Raw genomic sequence first — 21,315 nt, 5'->3', positions numbered from 1 at the left:
GTGTTTCTTAATGGTTCTTTGGCATTCCTTTGAATCATGGTATGGTTAATCTTTCTGTCCCCCTTCTTGTATTTTACGTATGCATTTTTACACATCTGCTTTCAATAGCATTCTTTTTCATCCATTAATTTTTACCTTGCATTTCCTTGACGTGTTTCTGAATTGCCTTTTTATTGCTTCTTCACTGTAAAAAAAAGCCACAATGACCATCGCAATTTTCTCTCCACAGCCTCTCCTTTAAGTAATTCTTCTCATTTTATTTCTTTAAAATGTGGCCTTGTCCAGTTCAGCAAAACGGTTTCCAAATTAATCTTCGCTTGTATTTGGCAATGGGGAGGGAGTGATGAATAATTTGATTACACTTTATATATTTCATAACATTTTGACAGTTCATTAATCTTGAAAAGCTGGGAAAAGTGGCATCAGCAGAAAGTGCAAATTAAGACGCTAATGAAAATCTTCAAAAAGCATTTCTTTATTGCATTTTTTCGATCAGGGTATCAAAAGCTATCAATCTATGCCAATCAATCTTGATGTAAGACATCTGTCATGTGTCAAACAAGACTATCAATAAATACCGTTAGGTCTTCTACCCTCCAAAAAAGTTAATGGAATTTACCATCTATCATTCAGAACCACATTAGACCAACATATTGCTTGTTAATGAAAACTTATGTAATTCAGTCAGAAGTATTGCAATTCTATGTGATCTTACAGGGTAGAACACTTCAAGAAGCTGAAAGTTAAAACCCCTGTATAAATTGAGCTTTTCTATTCCTCGGTAAATGTTGACAACAGGAATTTTAAAATTGACAGCAAATTACCTTGCATTGCCACACCCCTAAGACAAAACAGGTCTTCCTGTGACCAGAGAGATCAATGCTAACTTGCCCCTTGTTGAGTCTTCTGAAAAATTGCCTCCCACCTATGTGGAAGATATGTCTTCATTTCAGATCACAACACCCATCCACAAGTTGTTATCCTCTGTGTCATAAAGTGGCTCAGTGTAATCTTTGAAAATGCTGCCAGGTTCCCTTAACAATTAAGTAACCTACTGGAGTGAAACAAGAGTGAGGTTAATAGTAGATACAATAACTAACTTTAGCATATGATCTATGAAATGAAATGTGCCAGACCTTGTGACCAAATTTGATATGATACATCTCCTCTTGTCCTTAGATGCTGCCAGCATGGAGATCTGCATTTTTCAAATGCCCTTTCATGTTTAATAATGTCCTTTGTAAAACAACAACTGAAAGAAACAAGTTAACTTTTCATAAATTGGTATTTATTTAATCTTCCTCTGCACTTGACGTTTTGTGTGACCATGGCATTTTGACAGTAGTCCTTATGGTCGGGTGTATGACTGCACCACGTGGAATTCTCTGTGGTAAAACTTTGCATTGTTCAGAAACTGAAAGGAAGCCTGTATAAAACACAAAGCAGAAAGAATGCTGAGTGACAAAACAAAGACTGAAGTGACAAAGTGCAAACATTTCCACCTAATCCTGCTGTATCCCAAGCGGATTATCCTAGCGGGAATACTTCCTGCACACCAACCCTCAGTCTATTCTATACAAACTCAAATCCCCGAGAAGTCAGACAATAACTCTGCTCTTGACATGCAGATATAACTTCAGCGCGGAGGTCCCAGAATAGGGAAGAGTGTAGTTAGCACTGCGGTCTCACAGCACCAGCCAGGCACCCAGGTTCGATTCCCGGCTTTGGTCACTATCTGTGCGGAGTCTGCACGTTCTCCCTATATCTATGTGGGTTTCCTCCGGGTGCTCTGGTTTCCTCTCACAGTCTGAAAGACGCATTGGTGGCATGGTGGTACAGTGGTTAGCACTGCTCCCTCACAACTCCAGGGGCCCGGGTTTGATTCCTGGCTTGGGTCACTGTCTGTCTGGAGTTTGCGCATTCTCCCCATGTCTGTGGGGGTTTTCTCCCACAGTCGAAAGATGTGGATCGGCCATGCTAAATTTTCCTTCAGTGTACCCGAACAGACGCTGGCCGGATGTGGCAGCTGGGGTATTTTCACAGTAACTTCATTGCAGTGCTTACTGTAAGCCTGCTTGTGACTAATAAGTAAGCTTTTTAAAAATTCTCCCTGGTGTGCGCAAGCAGGCACCAGTGTGACGACGAGGGGAATTTTCACAGTAACTTCATTGCAGTGCTTACTGTAAGCCTGCTTGTGACTAATAAGTAAGCTTTTTTAAAATTCTCCCTGGTGTGCACAAGCAGGCACCGGAGTGTGACGACTAGGGGATTTTCACAGTAACTTCATTGCAGTGTTAATGTAAGCCTATTTGTGACACTAATAAATAACTTTAAGCTTAACTGAGGGAATTATTTTTTCCAGGGTGGCTTGCATCTGAATTAACTGACCAGAAGCATGGACAGAAAGACAGCCTGGATCAGAAAGGTAATAAGGAGAATAAGTTTAAAAAAACATAGTTGACAGCTTAAGCTTCTATTTTTGTTTTGTAGCAACATATACATTAGAAAAACAAAAATCAATGTAATCCTGTCAGTCTGCAGCACAGAAAGATGAACGTTAGCAGCTGAACACCCATTAATATTTTGCTGGGATATTAAGGAAAGCAAAACATCTCAATATCATTTATGTCAGCAGTCATTTGATTCTACATTTTACTGGCCCAGGAGTTGTCACTTCCCAGTGTAATAACTCTCTTTCTGCTGCAGTGCAAAATTTTTATTGTTTCCACTTATGTGCAATGTCCATCAGATGTTTTCTGTGGCTGGAGTTTGGGTAATGTAGTGTGATGGCTGCAGTACCAGGCCAAAAATCCTGAGATCATGGGGATGAGATCCAACTTTGACAGAGGTATGAAACAGGCGATGGTGAATCAGATGCTGGTTTTAGAAAATGAGAGACCAGAAGGTTGTGGAATGGGCTGCTGACTCACTGTCACGTCTATGACATCAGTTGGCACCATATCAATAACTCTGACCATGAAAACTATCAGAATGTCCCAAAAACCCAAATAGTTCATTAATATCCACCCAGGTTGGGAATCTGCCATCATTACCCCTTTCTGGTTAACATGTGACATTCGGTTACACTATGGTGTTGATTCTTACTGCAGTGGCTCATTTTGTTGTACAATTTTTGATCGAGAAGGCTTCCCCCAGGCAATCAGGGAAGGATGTGCAGCAAATGCAGGCTTGCCGGTTTGTGGTTCAAATCCAGGGGCTGCGCTTTAAATGTTTTTTTAAGCTGTCGATTGCAAGTGCATTTGAATGTGCATATTTGTGCATTCCACCAGTCGATGCATTTCTGTGAGCACCTATCTCTGCTGGTGTTTCTTTCTGGTGCATTCAAATTTGTATGTGCATTCACTAATATTTATGTTTACTAGAATCACCGGAATTCAACTGCCCCACCTGCCATGGAACCAGAACAGGCAAGGGGCGGACAATGGAAGTGTCCGCTGACCTTGGGTGGGAATTTCCAGCCTCGTTCCCACCATCCTATGATGATGTCTACCCAGGGTTGCAAGTTTCTGCCAGGGGTCTTAATGTGACCGGCAGATTCTTGACCTGCCGCCTATCTTTGGGTAGAGGAGGCAGGACATCTCAGGGGGTAGTGGGATCCAGAGTGCAAGATTTACTTCCCTTCCTTCCGTTCTCTGCCGCCGATCTACCTCATCATTAAGACAGTCGAAATCAAAGCATGATGCTGCTTGATAGGCTTTGGTTGTGGGGATAGGGGTGGTTTGGATGCGGTGCCCCTGCTGTTTGGGCAACTCTTGCCCAATGGAGCCTTCTCCAATGAAATTGTCTAAGCCCACATATGCTGCTTATATGACTTCTTGATCATAGACAGCAGCCGAGCCAGGACTGTCTGATTCACGCTGGTGAAGATACTGCAACTTACCTCATGACCAGCCTCCTCCAGATCTCCTCATTGGCAAGTGACTGCAGTCCCAACAGTAGCCATTTGTCCCAGTTGAGCAGGGACAGGAGAGCTGTTGACCCTTTAACTCTCTGCTAGCTCACAGGAGTGGACCATATTCCCACATGGAGTGGAAGCCACGGCCTTGGGCAGTTAACTTCCTGATGACTGTAAGATCTGGACACAGCTTCCTGAGCAAACTCAACCACAACTTTTCAGTCAGTGGGCGGGGCCACCACTTAGAATCATATAATCCCTACAGTGCAGAAGGAGGCCATTCAGCCCATTGAGCCTGCACTGATAACAATCCCACCCAGGCTCTATACCCATAACCCCACATATTTACTCTGCTAATCCTCCTGACACTAAGGGGGCAATTTACCATGGCCAATCAACTTAACCCACACATCTTTGGACTGTGGGAGGAAATCAGAGCACCTGGAGGAAACCCATGCAGACACGAGGAGAATGTGCACACTCTGCACAGACAGTGCATAACCTAGGCTGGCAATTCTGTGCTGCACAACGGTAATGTTGAATTGTCAGAGAGCCACCCTCTTGTTGAGATGTTTGCCTTGTTCTACTGGTTCATGGAGTTGCTTAAATTCCTGCTTCAGTATTTGAGGAAGACCAGTAAGTCTTTTAATTGACATTTCTCATCCAAAAATAGATTTGTTTGTCAACGCTGCCCGTGAGTTAACTGTATTATGTGATGTGCAATTTACTGTTATTTGGTCTACTATGTTGTATATGATGTATTATTCACTGCATGCAATATATTAGTTATTGTATTTGACATGATTCATTGCACATGGTGTTTCTGGGTTATATTATTATAAGTTGCACCATCAATGTCAGAGGAGGTCCATATGGTGCAGTGGTTAGCGTCTCTGCTTCTGAACCAGAGATCCAGGTTCGAGTCCCCTCCAAGGAAGGTGCATTCATAAAATGGTCAAATGGGTTGAGTGTGTCAACCTATAAAACCCTTCCAAACATGCCAAACCCTGGCAGTAGGAGTGGGAGACACTCCTATTCTGTCACAATTGATGTGGAATGGTGAACGACAAGCTCTAAGCCCCTAGCAACAGATGAGTGATCTGTGCTGAGAATTACTAGCTATGAAAAGAGACGAAAATCTGCCTTAGTGCACCATTAGGTATGGAGAGAGAATTGGAAAAGTCAATGTAAGACTTTCCCTCATTTTGTTTAATTTTCATCATTTACTTTCACTAGCTACAATACTTTCATAAGAACATAAGAACATAAGAAATAGGAGCAGGAGTAGGCCATCCAGCCCTTCGAGCCTGCCCCGCCATTCAATAAGATCATGGCTGATCTGTCGCTGCTCAGTTCCACTTTCCCGCCCTCTCCCCATAACCCTTAATCCCCTCTCTTATCAAAAACCCATCAACCCGCGCCTTAAAAATATTTAGCGAGGTAGCCTCCACCACTTCAACGGGCAGAGAATTCCAGAGATTCACCACCCTTTGAGTGAAGAAGTTCCTCCTCAACTCTGTTCTAAACCGCCCCCCTTTTATCTTGAGGCTGTGCCCCTAGTCCTACTGTCTTTTTTGAGCGGGAAGAGTCTTTCCACCTCTATCCTATCCATCCCATTCATCATCTTATACGTCTCAATGAGATCTCCCCTCATTCTTCTAAACTCTAACGAGTACAAGCCCAGTTTATTCAGCCTCTCCTCATAGCTCAACCCCCTCAATTCCGGTATCAGCCTAGTAAACCTCCTCTGCACTCCCTCCAATGCCAAAATATCCTTGCGTAAGTACGGCGACCAAAACTGCACACAGTACTCCAGCTGCGGCCTCACCAATGCCCTATACAGCTGCAGCAAGACCTCCCTACTTTTATATTCAATCCCCCTCGCTATGAAGGCCAGCATCCCATTCGCCTTCCTGACCACCTGCTGCACCTGCAAGCTGGGTTTTTGCGACTCATGCACAAGGACCCCGAGGTCCCTCTGCACCGTCGCCTGCTGCAGTTTTTCGCCCCGTAAGTAATAGTCCTTCCTACCATTATTCCTACCAAAGTGGACCACCTCACACTTGCCAACATTAAATTCCATTTGCCATTTCCTGGCCCATTCGCCCAGCCTATCTAGATCCTTCTGCAGACTCTCCACACCCTCCGCACAATTTGCCGTTCCCCCAATCTTGGTGTCATCAGCAAATTTCGACACCCTACACTCGGTTCCCTCCTCCAGATCATCTATATAAATGGTAAAAAGCTGAGGCCCCAGCACCGACCCCTGGGGCACTCCACTAGTCACCATCCGCCAATCCGAATAGCACCCGTTGACCCCCACTCTCTGCCTCCTTTTTGACAACCAATCCTCTATCCACGCTAACACCCTACCCCCAACTCCATGTCCCTCGACCTTCTGCAATAACCTCTTGTGAGGCACTTTGTCAAACGCCTTCTGAAAATCTAGAAAGACCACATCCACCAGCTCTCCTCTATCCACTGCCCTAGACACATCCTCAAAGAACTCTAGTAAATTTGTCAGACACGACTTCCCTTTAATGAAACCGTGCTGCGTCTGCTCTATCAAGCAATTTCCTTCAAGATGCCTCGCAATTTCCTCCTTAATGACAGATTCTAACATTTTACCTACCACAGACGTTAAACTAACCGGCCTATAATTCCCCGCCTTTTGCCTGGCACCCTTCTTAAACAACGGCGTAACATTAGCCGTTTTCCAATCATCCGGCACTTCCCCGGAATCCAGCGACGTCTGGAAAATAACCACCAAGGCATCCACTATCACCTCCGCCATTTCTTTCAGAACCCTCGGATGCATTCCATCCGGTCCTGGGGACTTGTCCACAATCAGCCCCTCCAGTCTGTCGAGCACCGCCTCTCTAGTAACAGTAATGTCATTAAGACCCTCCAGTCCTACCACCTTTCCATCGTTAACACCCGGCAAATTATTCACGTCCTCCTCCATGAAGACAGAAACAAAAAAGTTATTCAATACCTTAGCCATATCCCCATCCCCTACCACTAGGTCCCCTTTCTCATCCTCTAAAGGACCAACATTCACCCTAGCCAGCCTCTTCCTTTTTATATATTTATAAAAACTCTTGCTATCCTTTTTTATATTAAGCGCTAGCCCAGCTTCATAGTTTCTCCTACCCTTCTTTATCAACTTCTTTGTCAATCTTTGTTGACATTTAAACCTCTCCCAATCCTCTTCTCGCCCACTACTCTTAGCTACTCTAAATTCCTCCGCTTTTAGTTTAACACTTTCCTTCACCTCCTTCGTTATCCACGGCTTATTACCTCTCCTCCTACTATCCTTTTTGACCATCGGAATAAATTTCCGCTGAGCACCAAGAAAGATCTCCTTAAAGATCCTCCACTGCTCCTCAACAGACCCTCCCTCCAACGCGCTCCCCCAGTCCACATTCGCCAATTCTTCTCTCATCCTACCGTACTCCCCTCTATTCAAACAAAGGACGCGTGTCCGGGAACCCACTTTCTCCTCCTCCATCTGCACCAGAAACTCCACCATACAATGATCACTCTTCCCAAGAGGATCCTTCACCACAAGGTCCCTAATTCTACCCGCCTCATTACATAGCACCAGATCCAAGATAGCTCGCTCCCTCGTCGGCTCCAACACACACTGTTCGAGGAAACTATCCCGGCAGCATTCCAAGAACTCTTCCTCGAGCCCCCCACGTCCAACATGGGTCGACCAATCAATATGCAGATTGAAATCCCCCATAACTACGGCCGTCCCATTCCTGCACGCCGCACTTATTTGCGCGTTAACAGCCCGCCCCACCTCCAGATCATTATTCGGAGGCCTATAGACGACACCCACCAACGTCTTCCTCCCTTTGCTGTTCCTAATCTCCACCCACAACGATTCCACCCTCTGCTCCTTGGCTCCAATATCATCCCTTGCTACCACCGTGATGCTATCCTTAATCAGCAGAGCTACGCCCCCCCCTTTTCCCTCCTGCCTATCCTTCCTAAACACTTGATAGCCCTGTACATTCAGCTCCCAGTCCCTGTCACCCTGCAGCCACGTCTCTGTAATGGCCACCAGATTGTATCCATTTGTGTCGATCTGCGCCACCAGCTCATCTACTTTATTCCGAATGCTTCGTGCATTTAGATAAAGTGCTTTCATCCCAGCCTTCACCTGGACCCTATTTGCCGCAACGCCACCAACTATACTCACGCCCCCTACTCCCTCTATTATTGGGACATCCTCGGCCTCTTCCCTTACATGTACACTCTCCTTAACTTTAGACCTCGTACCATCACCTACCCTCGCACCCTCCCCCCCCCTAATTAGTTTAAAGCCCTGTCACAGTCCTCTTTACTCGATTCGCCAGCACTCTGGTCCCAGCACGGTTAAGACCAACCCCACCCCGCCCGAACAGGTCCCACCTACCCCAATACTGGTGCCAATGCCCCATAAATTCAAACCCATTCCTCCCACACCAATCCCTGAGCCACCCATTCACTTCCTCAATCCTGTCAACCCTACGCCCATCTGCACACGGTTCAGGCAGTAGCCCAGAGATAACCACCTTGTCGGTTCTACAATCTCTTTATTGACCTCCGTTTTGTTCGCTGCCACTATAAACATGATACACTTGGCCACAATATTTTTTTCCCATGTCACTCGAATTTATTTGTCTCTAGCTGCCAAATATTTCTTTGGATCACATAAAATTTTTGAAGGGGCTTTTTCCCAGAAATGTTCCCAGATTGAAATAACATGATTCAAATCATTAAAATAAATAAATGAGTAAATGAAACAGTTGTAGTTATGAGATGAGGAGGTAGATTCACAAAGTTAAGTTATAGTTAAGTAATAGTTAAACCAGCCCCCCATCCATTGACTCAGTCTATGTTTCCAGCTGCCTCGGCAAAGCAGCCAGCATAGTTAAGGATCCTACGCATCCTGGACATTCTCTCTTCCACCTTCTTCCTTCAGGAGAAAGATATAAAAGTCTGAGGTCATGTTAAAACCGACTCAAGAACAGCTTCTTCCCTGCTGCTGTTAGACTTTTGAATGAACTTACCTTGCATGAACTTGATCTTTCTCTATACCCTAGCTATGACTGTAACACTATATTCTGCACTTTCTCCCTGTCTATGAATGGTACATTTTGTCGGTATACATTTCATTGCACGTTAATACATGTGACAATAATAAATCAAATCAAATCAAAGAAGGCTTATGTTTCTTTTTCACCAGGTGATTGAATGAATTTCCATCTTCCATCTAGACTTAAACTTTTATTTAAGATGCAGATTGTTTTATTTATGTGCATTTTGAAATTTATTCTTGGGACGTGAATACGAAATACGAGGCCAGCATATTTGCTTGTGCAGGTGGTGGTGAGCTGCCTTCTTGAACCACTGTGGTCCACGTGGTGTAGGTACACCCACAGTGCTGTTAGAAAGGAGGGTTTCAAAATATTGATCAGTCACAGCGAGAGAATGAAGCTAGTTCCAAGTCAGGATGGCGTGTTTGGAAGGGTTTTGCAGGTTGACGCACTCAACCCATTTGACTGTTTTATGAATGCACCTTTCTAGGTCATCATATCCTGGGGTGGGATTCGAAATCCAAATAAAAGGTCAAAGGCGGAAGATATATGGGGACGCCACCACCTACAAGTTCCCCTCCAAGTCACTGGTGGATTTGTGGTGGTGATATTCTGGTTATGGATTTATTTTCTGGTAAGATGTTTGGAAATCACACTTCTTATTAATATGTTTCTCAGACCAGCAAATAAACAGAAAAATGAGAGTTTAAAAAGTACAGAAATGTGTTTTTAAATATCAATATGTTTTTAAAAAGCTTACTGCGAAATTTAGTCCACTTTTCTAGACAGCTTACAAACCTCTGTAACATTGGTCAGCAACTCAGCTGAAACAACCATCGAAAATAATGATTAGATCTGCAGAAAAATAGTTGAAGTTAGTTTATTAGTCACAAGTAAGGTTTACATTAATATTGCAATGGAGTTACTGTGAAATTCCCCTGGTTGCCTGTTCAGGTCAATGCACCCAACCAGCACGTCTTTCAGAATGTGGGAGGAAGCTGGAGCACCCGGAGGAAACCCACACAGACACGGGGAGAATGTGCAAACTCCACACAGACAGTGGCACAAGTCGGGAATTGAACCTGGGTCCCTGGTGCTGTAAGCAGCAGTGCTAACCACTGTGCTACCATGCCACCCCAGTAACCGCTCATCAAATTCTAATAGATGTTTGGTTCAAGTGCACTATCTATTGACTACCATTATTGATAAAGGCAGTAATGAAGAAGAAAATGATTTTGATAATGAATGAGGCTTACTATATAAATATATAAATATATATATAAATGAGGTTTACTAGGCTGATACTGGAGTTGAGGGGGTTGAGCTATGAGGAGAGGCTGAATAAACTGGGCTTGTACTCGTTAGAGTTTAGAAGAATGAGGGGAGATCTCATTGAGACGTATAAGATGATGAATGGGATGGATAGGATAGAGGTGGAAAGACTCTTCCTGCTCAAAAAAGACAGTAGGACTAGGGGGCACAGCCTCAAGATAAAAGGGGGGCGGTTTAGAACGGAGTTGAGGAGGAACTTCTTCACTCAAAGGGTGGTGAATCTCTGGAATTCTCTGCCCGTTGAAGTGGTGGAGGCTGCCTCGCTAAATATTTTTAAGACGCGGGTTGATGGGTTTTTGATAAGAGAGGGGATTAAGGGTTATGGGGAGAGGGCGGGAAAGTGAAACTGAGCCATGACAGATCAGCCATGATCTTATTGAATGGCGGGGCAGGCTCGAAGGGCTGGATGGCCTACTCCTGCTCCTATTTCTTATGTTCTTATGTTCTTATGAGGCTAAGATTAGATTTAGAGTTGGGATTGGGGTTAGAGTTGAGGGCTTGGATGCCTCCCATGATGTTCCGAGATCAAAGGTTTCATAGATTACAACAATGCGATTGTTGCAATGTAATCACCTCAGAATCAAGGTCAGTTTGGTATTTGGTGGCAGATGTGAAGCTAGCTAGACTCACAAAACTTTGGTTTAAAACTACACTCCTTCCATATTAATATATTGCAAATAATAAAAATCATGAGGGTGTAAATTGTGTCCTAAAATGTATAAATAAAGGAGATTAGCAGAGTAACTATGTGAGGATACAGGGATTGTATCTGGGTGGGATTATTTTTGGAGAGTTGATGCAGACACGAAGGGCTGAATGGCCTCCTTCTGCATTGTAGAGATTCTATGATGCTATATTTTGTTTTACATTTGGAATTGTTGATTGGGACTGTTTTAGAAATCAGCAAAAGTTGACAAAAAGGAACAAAAACAGAGCTGGCCAGGAGTATAAAAACAAACTGTAAGTGCTTTTTTTCACAGACATAGAAAAAGGAGACTAACTAAAAGTTGACCTGTTAGAGACAGAGACAGAAGCCAGCAGCAGAAGTAAACCGGTTAGGTGAGTGGGCAACAAGGTGGCAGATGGAGTAAAACGTGCTGAAGCCTGATGTTATTTACCTTGGTAATATGAATAGCAAAGCAGAATATTTTGTAAAAGGCACAAAATTCTTAAATATTGATGTTCAGAGAGACTTGGGTGCAAGCAACACAAATTTAGCATTGCTGGTACAGCAAACAATTAGAAAGATGAATTGCAAGGGAGCTGGAGTACAAGTGAAAAGGAATCCTGGTACAATTGTACCAGATTTTGGTGAAACCACACCTGCAGTACTGTGTACAATTTTAGTCTCCACATCCAAGGAAGGATACTCTTGCATTAGATGCAATAAATGCAACTCCCATGCCCCAAAAATGAATTTAAAAAATGAAGCTGCTTTTGGTGTTTCACCTTGCATTTGGGATCATGAAAGAGTTTCTTAAGGGTTTGTCTGTTACCCTAAAAATGCCACAATAGACCATTATTTATAAAATCCATACATTTATATATGCAACACAGCAACTGTATGCCATACTGCACTGCTCACCAGACCCCAGCTTCTTGCCATGTGACATTGCCTTACAGTTAAATCTGTGCCAGGTGCTCCTGATGTTAATTTTTTACTTTACAAGTCGACGTTCTGCTTAATAGGTTAGCAAAACAGAAATTGGAGACAACCTTCTTGTACTCGATCTCGGGGTGATCCACTATTTGAGAAACATCACTTATGGAGTAAAAGAGGCAACATTTCTATTGAAACCGATTAGACAACAACAGTTCTACATCAATGCTACAAGCCTAAAACTCTATAAAAATTAGAGAACAATCACTTAATCCATTTGCGTGAAATTCCTTGCTTTAACAGAGTAATGGAAGCTGCAGCCATTTCAAATACGTTGAGAGTTAATAACTAGAGCAGTCCAAGGAATTCCAAACACAATAACCATTGGAACTTCAGTTAGTAGTCTCACAACATCAAGTTAAAGTCCAACAGATTTATTTGGTAGCACAAGCTTTCAGAGCACTGCCCCTTCAAGGGATGAATGCCATCATCTTACTGTGCCTACCCCAGTCCAACGCCGGCAATTTGACATCATTGAAACTTCTGTCATTGATCTCCATAGCCAGTTACATTATTTTGAGTACGCTTGGTGGCACAGTGGTTAGCACTGCCGCCTCACAGCGCCAGGGACCCGGGTTCGATTCCCCACTTGGGTCACAGTCTGTGTGGAGTTTACACATTCTCCTTGTGTGTGCATGAGTTTCCTCCGGGTGCTCCGGTTTTCTCCCACAATCTCAAAGGCATGCTGGTTAGGTGCATCGACCCAAACGGGCACCGGCGTGTGGCAACTGGGGGGGATTTCACAGTAACTTCACTGCAGTGTTAACGTAAGCCTTACTAATAAATAAACTTACAGGCGGCACAATGGTTAGCGCTGCTGCATCAGAGCGCCAGGGAACCAGATTCAATTCCGGCCTTGGGTGACTCTCTCAGTGCGGCAGTGCAGCGCTCCCTCAGTACCACAGTGGAGAGTCAGTCTAGGCTGTGTGAGACATGCACTCACAGCCTTCTGACTCAGAGGTGAAAGTGCCACCAATCTGAGCCCCAGCCAACACAAGGGGACATTGCTACTATAACTCTGTAACTCTGAACAGCTGCTCTTATCAGTGTTTTTACGTAGTTAAAAACCACAGTTAGGATTTTCAGGATCCTGCCAATGGGAAGGGCCGGAAAATTCCACCCCTACACGTTCCCTAGAAGCGTGGGAAGGAGAAAATTTTCATCAGAAAAGAAAACATGCACAATTCCCCGTGAAGTTCCTTTCTCTCTCCACAGTGCTAATGGGAATTCTGACCAATACTATACCAATCCCCACTGTACTAGTCAGGCTGGGCTCCTTGTGATAAGAACAAAGAAAATTACAGCACAGGAACAGGCCCTTTGGCCCTCCACCCCCCCACAATAACCATGCTGCCCAACTTAACCAGAACCCCCTACCTTTCCATATCCCTCTATTCCCACCCTATTCATGTATTTGTCAAGACGCCCCTTTCACTACCCTATCCACTTCCACTACCTCCCCCGTCAACAAGTTCCAGACACCCAGTTCTCTCTGTGTAAAAAATCTGCTTCGTACATCTCCTTTAAATCTTACCCCTCACACCTTAAACCTGTGCCCCCTAGTAATTGACTCTTCCACCCTGGAAAAAAGCTTCTGGCTATCCATTCTGTCCATGTCTCTCATAATCTTGTAGACTTTTATCAGGTCACCTCTCAACCTCCGTAGTTCCAGTGCGAACAAATCAAGTTTCTCCAACCTCTCCTCATAGCTAATGCCCTCCATACCAGGCAACATCTGGTAAATCTTTTCTGTACCCTCTCCAAAGCCTCCACATCCTTCTGGTAGGGTGGCGACCAGAATTGAACACTATATTCCAAATGTGGCCTAACTAAGGTTGTATAAAGCTGCAACATGACTTGCCAATTTTTAAACTCAGTGCCCTGGCTGATGAAGGCAAGCATGCCATACGTCTTGTTGACCACCTTCTCCACCTGCATTGCTACTTTCAGTGACCTGTGTACCTGTGCACCCAGATCCCTTTGTCTATCAATACTCTTAATTGTTCTACCATTTCCTGTATATTTCCTACCTTTAGGATACTTTAAAGATCTTCTCCAAATCTGGTTAATAATACATCGGAGCTGAGACAGGATGGGAATCACTAACGCAAACCATTTACCAGTATCCTGTTTGCTCATTGTTCAAACTTTAAACTTATAAAGTTTATTTATTAGTGTCACAAGCAGGCTTACGTTATACTGCAGTGAAGTTACTGTGAAAATCTCCTAGTCACCACACTCCTGTTCGGATACACTGAGGGGGAATTTAGTATGACCAATACATTTAACCAGCACATCTCTTTGACTGCAGGAGGAAACAGGAGGACCCAGAGGAAACACACGCAGACACGGGGAGAACATGCAAACTCCACATAGACAGTGACCCAAGCCGGGAATCGAGTCCTGTTCCCTGGCGCTATGAGGCAGCAATGCTAACCAGTGTGCCTCCGTGCCGCCCTGATTATATTCTATTCTGATTGTAACTGTATAGTTCACCACAGCCCTAATACTAGTCAGGGATTGCCAGGAATCTGTTTCAGCAGAATAAGTGCACAACCTCAATCTAAGCTTCTTAAATCTAGTTGAAGGTCAAAGGAGTGTTTTATACATTCAGGGTTTTTACATTTCACTGCCAAAATCATTACCACTTAGTTAAATATGTTTCTTCAACTCTGATGAAACCATTTAAGCTTGCATAAAAAGGAAAATCTAGTTCATCCAATGGCTTAGTTATTAACGTAACTACTCAGTGACGCCTGGTCTCTGGCACCGAAATGGATTAGTTCCCAAATCTAAGTAGAGTTACTGAACTCTGAAGATGGAAGCACAACATTTTCCTTCATGACCTCTGGGAACTGAATAAGATAAAGTCAAAGTTTATTTATCAGTCACAAGTAAGGCTTACATGAACACGGCAATTAAGTTACCGTGAAATTCCCCTAGTCGTCACAGTCCAGCGCCCGTTCAGGTCAATGCACCGAACCAGCACATCTTTCAAAATGTGGGAGAAAACACACACAGACACAGGGAGAACGCGCTTGAAGAAAACTCCAAACAGGAAACCAGGAATTGAACCCAGAACCCTAGTGCTGTGAAACAGCAGTGTTAACCACTGTGCTACAACGCTGCCTCCGGAAAAGGCAGTCAAGATTCCTGCTCCTGTTCAGTGGTGTCTGTTTCCATCCTTCCTTCTGTTCCACTCAACCCCACCCCTTCCCCATATTGCTTACCATGCCATCCCCAACACACACACACACACACACACACACGCACACACACAGACGCACACACACATTCACACACACACGTGCAAATCTGGATGTTCTGTGGAAACAAGATTAGGCTTTAGGCTTGGGGGTACTGTCCTCCATCTTTGGATAGTTTGTTCACCTTCACATCCATAGGTGGCCATTTGGATGAGATACTGTTAGCACCAGTGGAATGGGCATATGCTCATCTGCAACTTCAGGAGAATAGGACAGTAATTACTCAAATAAAATGTAATCTATTAAAGGAAACCCAATGGAAAAATCATCAGCAATACCTTGCTGACAGGCAAAGTGAAAACAATAGCAACTGTTTGCAGTTTTGTCCCATCTTTAATGTATTGCTGAAAGAGTTCTATGAGGATGTGTCTAGGGCGGTGGATAGAGGAGAGCCGGTGGATGTGGTCTTTCTAGATTTTCAGAAGGTGTTTGACAAAATACCTCACAAGAGGTTATTGCAGAAGGTCGAGGGACATGGAGTTGGGGGTAGGGTGTTAGCGTGGATAGAGGATTGGTTGTCAAATAGGAAGCAGAGAGTGGGGGTCAACGGGTGCTATTCGGATTGGCGGATGGTGACTAGTGGAGTGCCCCAGGGGTCGGTGCTGGGGCCTCAGCTTTTTACCATTTATATAGATGATCTGGAGGAGGGAACCGAGTGTAGGGTGTCGAAATTTGCTGATGACACCAAGATTAGGGGAACGGCAAATTGTGCGGAGGGTGTGGAGAGTCTGCAGAAGGATCTAGATAGGCTGGGCGAATGGGCCAGGAAATGGCAAATGTTGGCAAGTGTGAGGTGGTCCACTTTGGTAGGAAGAATGGTAGGAAGGACTATTACTTACAGGGCGAAAAACTGCAGCAGGCGACGGTGCAGAGGGACCTCGGGGTCCTTGTGCATGAGTCGCAAAAACCCAGCTTGCAGGTGCAGCAGGTGGTCAGGAAGGCGAATGGGATGCTGGCCTTCATGGCGAGGGGGATTGAATATAAAAGTAGGGAGGTCTTGCTGCAGCTGTATAGGGCATTGGTGAGGCCGCAGCTAGAGTACTGTGTGCAGTTTTGGGCGCCGCACCTGCGCAAAGATATTTTGGCCTTGGAGGGAGTGCAGAGGAGGTTTACTAGGCTGATACCGGAGTTGAGGGGGTTGAGCTATGAGGAGAGGCTGAATAAACTGGGCTTGTACTCGTTAGAGTTTAGAAGAATGAGGGGAGATCTCATTGAGACGTATAAGATGATGAATGGGATGGATAGGATAGAGGTGGAGAGACTCTTCCCGCTCAAAAAAGACAGTAGGACTAGGGGGCACAGCCTCAAGATAAAAGGGGGGCGGTTTAGAACGGAGTTGAGGAGGAACTCCTTCACTCAAAGGGTGGTGAATCTCTGGAATTCTCTGCCCGTTGAAGTGGTGGAGGCTGCCTCGCTAAATATTTTTAAGACGCGGGTTGATGGGTTTTTGATAAGAGAGGGGATTAAGGGTTATGGGGAGAGGGCGGGAAAGTGGAACTGAGCCATGACAGATCAGCCATGATCTTATTGAATGGCGGGGCAGGCTCGAAGGGCTAGATGGCCTACTCCTGCTCCTATTTCTTATGTTCTTATGTTCTAAAAAAGAGACATATTGTCAAAGCTTTTCATCTTGCACTCATCAGGATATTTTGCAAGAAGGCCAACGATAAAAGGGACAACAATTCTCTCCTTTGGAGACAGAAGAAGCATGCCCATGCATTTTTCAGCTTGGGGCACAATAATTCTCGGGTTCATTTCCCATTCCAATGCCTTGGCCAATCAGAGCTGACCAAATTCAAATAAAGCTTGGCAGTTAACTGTAACCTGGTGCATTCTCCATGGCAACATCTCGACCAATCAGAGTTTGCTCGGCAATCTTTGCTCATTTGGTATAAAATTGTCGTTTCCTTTATTGTTGATATTCTTGCAAACTGCCCTGATGAATGCCAGACAGAAAGCTTAGACAATCGATGGAATGATCTGGTTGTTCACACCAACAGGGCTTTCTGGCCCCGCTACAGCGAATAGTGATTTGGCTGAGCACCAAATGCTCCGTCCTCACTTGGAGGATGGAGCATTTGGTGCTCAGCCAGTGGCGGCAGGGCCTGAATGGCCAGAGAACTCCCAGCCTATATGTCCTTTTGTTCAGCAATATTCCGATTCTGTACTCCCAGATGACTATTAGTGCGCGTTTAACATCGACAAAATGAATCAAAGCGCTTCTCAGAGCAAGCATTGATCCTTCGCAAGAGAGTAGGGAGAGGGGATGGAAAGCTTGGTTGAAATGTGCTTCTTGAGTGTGTTCTTAAAGAGGGCAAAAGGAGGCAGTGAGGCTGTGTTTTAAAGAAAGAGGTCCATGGCAGTTAAAGGTTCTGCCTTTAAACATGTAGCAGAGGGTTGGTACAATACACAGTTTAATGGAGGTCTTAAAAGTTAATGGAATTTTCTGACCATTCACAACAGTGGGGTCTTCTGCTTCATAGGACTAAAGATCTTGGGAGGGAGATGAGAGCTGGAGCATACTGCAGAGGTCAGTAAATTTGAGGCGATGTAAAGAGCTGTTGATGAAAGAAAAGATTTAAATTTTAACCTGACAGGGAGCCAGAAGCCAATGGAGATCAGCAAGGTTGATGATGAGTGGGGCTGATTCCAGGACCATCCAAGGCCATGAACACCTGTACGACAGAATGACAATCTCTGAAGCTTCGGCATTTTGGACTGACGTCTCCCACCCTGGCAAAACATCAACGGGGAGGAAGAAAGCTTACAGATCTGATGCCAGTTGAACAGGAGAGTGTTTGGCTGGGGTGAATTTGAAACCAGGTGCAACTCTCTGCACAAAGGAGTTTTCATTAATCGCCCAAACAACTTGAAAACTCCAGTTTTTCAGGTAAGCATAGTTTAAAGTGATCCCGATCTCGTATGTCTGTTTGATCCGTGTACTTTAAACAGAATTATCAAAGTTCCGTTCACTGCGACAGTCTTTTGTCAGACGTTGGATGTGTGTTTCTGGGTCTGATTTGAAAGGAGCTGATTCAATCTCTAACAACCAGCTGCGAAACAGAGAACTGAAACCCACAGGCTGTCACATCATGGGGCACGCTGCTCATTTGTCAGCAAGTTTTAATGCAATGCATTTGGAACAGCAGCTGAAATCCTGACCACCAATTGTGACACAAGTGTTAACATATGAGTTTAGAAGGATGAGTTGGGGGGCGGTGGGGGTGGCGGGGGGGGGGAAAGTCTCATTGAAACTTACAGAATATTGAAAAGGCCTGGATAGAATGGACATGGGGAAGGTATTTCCATTAGTCGGAGATTCACGGATCCGAGGGCACAGCCTCAGAGTAAATGGACGACCCTTTGGAACCGAGATGAGGAGGAATTTCTTCAAACAGCGGGTCGTGAATCTGTGGAACTCATTGCCACAGGAGGCTGTGGAGGTCAAATCATTGGGTGTATTTAAGACAGAGATAGATAGGTTCTTCATTGGTAAGGGGATCAAAGGGTACGGGGAAAGGCAGGAGAATAGGGCTGAGAAACTTATCAGCCATAATCAAACGGCAGAACAGACTTGGGCTGAATGGCCTAATTCTGCTCCTGTATTTTGTTATTTTTGGTTCTTATAATTTTGGTTCTTGGTGCAAGCCTGTGTCATGGCCAAAATGTTACAAGCAGCTGGAGCAAGGAATCGTCTCCCTGACTCCATACCCAACCATAGTCCTGATTTCTGCTGAACCATCCAGGGAAGGATGAGAGTGGGATTATACATGGCTATTTACTGGCCTACTAATCCAGAGGCCTGGATGAATAATAATCCCAGGGAGCGCAAATTCAAATCCCAGCTATGCCAGCTTGAGAATTTGTGTTCAGTTAAAAATAAATTGGAAGTAAGAAGTTGGCTTGCCAGAAGAAAAGTTTCTTTGGAAGTGTTTAAATTTGATGACTACCCCAACTGTTCACGAGTTCCTTTAGAGGAAAGCATTTGTGTGCTTCAAGCCCCCCTTCAAAGTGGTTATCTATTAACTGCACTCTGAAACAGCCAACCAAACCATTCAGCTGCACTAAGGATGGGTAACATATATTAGCCTGCTAGTGTTTTAAAGTTTACTTATTAGTGTCACAAGGATGCAATGAAGTTATTGTGAAAATCCCCTAGTCGTCACACTCCGGTGCCTGTTCGGGTACTCTGAGGGAGAATTTAGCATGGCCAATGCACTAATCGGCGCTACTTTCGCTCTGTGGGAGGGAACCGGCGCATCCGGAGGAAACCCAACACGGAGATGGGGAGAATGTACAGACCCCACACAGACAGCCGGGAATCGGACCCGGGTCCCTGGCGCTGTGAGACAGCGACGCTAACCATTGTGCCACCGTGCCACCCACCCACATCCCAAGATTAAATAAATAAGCAGCACGTTGTCTGTGCAGAATATGTAAATTTCCTGCCTTCTCAATCAAGGTAAGTTGCATGATGATTTGGAAAGAGGATTTATTTTTAAATCAGTGCTGAGATGTCACTTTTATGTGACTGCTGCATTCACAATGAGATAGGTTTAAAGGAATCCAGTCTCCTATGGTCTGGAGAGCAGGCGAGACAGAGTGTATCTTCAGTAAAAGAGAGTAAATAAATCAGAATAATTGCACAAATATTGCATAGAAGCGCTGGTGGGTTTGCCGCACAGAAATAGACACTTGGCCCAACTTGCTCCACAGCAACCTTCTCCATTGATGCTAGAAATCTGGAATAAAATACTCAAAAGGGCTAGCAGCAACTATGGAGAGAATTCTTCCATTTTTCCACACTCCCATGGCATATTTTGTGGACATGATGTGGAGATGTTGGCGATGGATTGGAGTGGGCACAGTAAGAAGTCTCACAACACCAGGTTAAAGTCCAACAGGTTTATTTGGAATCATGAGCTTCCGGAGCGCTGCTCCTTCATCAAGTGAGTGGAGAGGTAGGTTCACAAACAGGGCATATGTAGGCAACTTACCTCAGGTAAAGGAGTGATACTCGTGATTCCAGTTGGTCTTAAACCTGGTGTTGTGACACTTCTTACTGTGTTTTGTGGAGGCATCTTCCAGACCTGCTGCTATCAATGGGGCTTCCATGCCTAAGGGGTCACCGTCAGCGGAACCGGAGGACCCTGCTGGCAGGAACAGCTGGACTGTCCCACCCTAAGTGTGGTGGTGGGCAGCTCCGGCAGCACCAGTCTCACTAACCAGAATATCAGGATCCCATGCCAGATCCTGCACTTTGAAAGCTCATTCATCATGCACAAGCGAGTTCCTGTCTAATCCTCCTGGCAGCCGATTTGTCTACCCGCTCTCAGTTGATGTGTTTGAAGGTTCCAGCACCACATTTTTACACAGCAAAAGAGAAAATGCTGGAAAGTCTCAGCAGATCTGGCAGCATCTGTAAGGAGAGAAAGGAACTGATGTTGAGTCTAGATAACTCTCTGGACTTGAAACGTCAGTTCTTTTCTCTCCCTACAGATGCTAACAAACCTGCTGAGATCTTCCAGCATTTTCTCTTTAGGTTTCAGATTCCAGCATCCGCAGTAATTTGCACTTATCCTACATTTAAATACCAGTCTAGCACACACTCATATCACTTTCTCCAGTCCACCTGTCTTCAACAGCCTGTGCAGGATGTCTGAAACTCAGAGGGGAAAGGCTAGCAGCTTCTAGAAGAAAGCTGATCCTTGATTCAAACCACCACCACCACCACCGCCGCCCCCCCCCCCCCACCCCCCACAAACTGTAAATCCATCACTGTGAGGAGCTCATGCCCCACTTGGACCTCTACCACACCTGGAATCTTCATGCATCTCCTTCCAGTAAAACATGCAGTATCCCTTTGACCTCCTTGTTTGTGTCTTTTCATGTCCAGCCTCCCTCCCTCCCTCGGTCTTCCCTCTGATTTCCATTCATCCACCTCCTTGCCCCTCTATCTGTCATTGTGAGCCGCCACCTGTCTCTCCCATCCTCACCTTGCATAGCACTCCTTCCACCTTTTCTTTGTGTCTTCTCTGTGCCATTCCCCCG

The 21,315-nt window shown here is 44.8% G+C and overlaps 1 long non-coding RNA gene across 1 annotated transcript in view; it reads left to right on the top strand.

The window, feature by feature from the left end:
- The window catches only part of LOC145357511 (uncharacterized), a 28,937-nt gene extending 10,792 nt beyond the window's left edge, over positions 1-18,145 (top strand). Inside the window, exons 2-5 of the long non-coding RNA XR_013889302.1 lie at positions 2,363-2,425; positions 9,497-9,640; positions 11,319-11,397; positions 17,862-18,145. This is a non-coding gene — a long non-coding RNA (uncharacterized LOC145357511). The remainder of the gene's footprint in view (positions 1-2,362; positions 2,426-9,496; positions 9,641-11,318; positions 11,398-17,861) is intronic.
- Positions 18,146-21,315: the final 3,170 nt, after the last annotated feature.

This window comes from Carcharhinus amblyrhynchos, chromosome 23, assembly GCF_965287045.1.
Source record: "Carcharhinus amblyrhynchos chromosome 23, sCarAmb.v2.hapA, whole genome shotgun sequence".
In the NCBI taxonomy this organism is placed as follows: domain Eukaryota; kingdom Metazoa; phylum Chordata; class Chondrichthyes; order Carcharhiniformes; family Carcharhinidae; genus Carcharhinus; species Carcharhinus amblyrhynchos.
Note: the sequence above shows the minus strand (reverse complement) of the source record. Positions and strands in the feature narration are given on the sequence as shown.